Consider the following 1,819-nt stretch of genomic DNA (forward strand, 5'->3'; position numbering starts at 1 on the left):
CTTCTTTTTCGCTGGCAGAAATGATGAAATTCTTAGTTTAGATTTTCCTCTAGCAGTTCTCATCATTACTTTTCAGCCTTCTATCCAGATGTCTATTACCTTTCTTAATTTTAGTTGATAACCACTTCCTACAGATTAAATCCTACAATGGCCAGGAAAGCCTCTAAATAATAAAAATTTATGAGTATAAACTAAGATTTTAAATAGCAGTTTATATAACAAAATTACAACATAATTAAAGAGCTTGGTAGTCTTTTAGCAATCTAAATATTTTTTGACCAGTAGTTATTTCTGAGTGGCCTTGTAACCATCATTTCACTACCAAATTGAGGACATATTTTGCTATAAACAGGAAAAAATTTTATTCCCCCAAAATAAAGGAAGATTTATTTTCAGTCGAAGGGGTTGAAATAAATGAAATGGTGTTTTAACTAATAAAAATTTATTTGAAATAGTTGGAAAATTGACCATTTCACAATTTCTTAAGTACTAGTGTATGCATAATTGTTGCATAGACTTTTTATAAATCTCCTGGTATAAAAGTGGCAATGGTCTAAGAAGAGAAATTATGTTTAGAAATGCCATTTCCTAAATAATGTGTCTACGTCTGTCCCTCCCTCCTCTCTCTCCCATTCCCCCCTTCTCCTTCCCAACCTCCATTCCATCCCCATTCCTAGACACCACACACACACACACACACACACACACACACACAGAGTCATTTAAAAATGAATTTTTTTCAATAACTATTTTCTTAAATTCAAATTCAGAGGCTGCTGATGTCAATATAGAATTTTCAAATATCTTACTATAAGCTGTGTAGATAATATACAATTTACAAGATTTGTGATTGTGGAATTTAAACTGGATGATTGGAATCCCCAGATCTCAGGACTACAATACTCCAGATACATTTTTACATTCACCTAGCTGTATTTTGACTGATGATCATTTATTCATTAAGATAAGATTTTTTACCTTAATATTTCTGGGAAAACTCTTGTTGCCGGTTTAATATTTTTATAGACAATCATATGTGTATGATACTATTATCAGTCTGTAACAACATTTTTTTTCTATAATTACACTATTCAGTTTAGTCTTCCTGCTTTCACTTTTCTCTATGCTAACAAGTAACTAATATCTGGATGTTGACTTCTTGTTGAATCAAGGTTGGGTTAAACAATAGCTATGCACATAAGTGTGTAAGATTAGATATGAAATTAAATAAGAAAGTTTGGATAAATCTCATTTCTCCGTATAGTGTCTTTTCCCCTTGAGAATCATATTTTAATGTAGTTTATAAGTGATTAAATGACCCCCCTTTTCCGGAAACCTAGCCTTCCCTCAGCTTTTCACACTAGCTTCTGTAAATGTTTTAGTCCAGAATTTAATGCTTGTACAGTTAATGCCAATTTAAAATATATATTTTATATATTATATATATATATGGGAAACTTTAAAGGTGCTTTTAATTTATTTAATGACTGTTGCTTTTCTATAATGGTAATTTTCATCCTTAGAGGGTGAGAAAAAAGTATTTTTATTATAGTTATTACATGCAAAATGAAATTCGGTTCTTTAGTCAAATCCACTAAAGGGACATGTTGCAGTGAAACTGTGCAGGACATTTCACTACTGATGTATAAGCTTTGCTGACTTTGTATCATTTTCCTCTAGTAATAAGATCTTTTCATTATATAGTATGAAAATAAAAATTGCTTAATTGAATGCTTCCCCATTCTTTACTATTAATTGGGAAAGACTACATTTCCAAAACTTTTTCCAACTATGCTGCATTTGAAAAGAGGTGATAAAG

The sequence above is a fragment of the Vulpes lagopus genome, chromosome 6, assembly GCF_018345385.1.
Source record: "Vulpes lagopus strain Blue_001 chromosome 6, ASM1834538v1, whole genome shotgun sequence".
NCBI lineage: Eukaryota > Metazoa > Chordata > Mammalia > Carnivora > Canidae > Vulpes > Vulpes lagopus.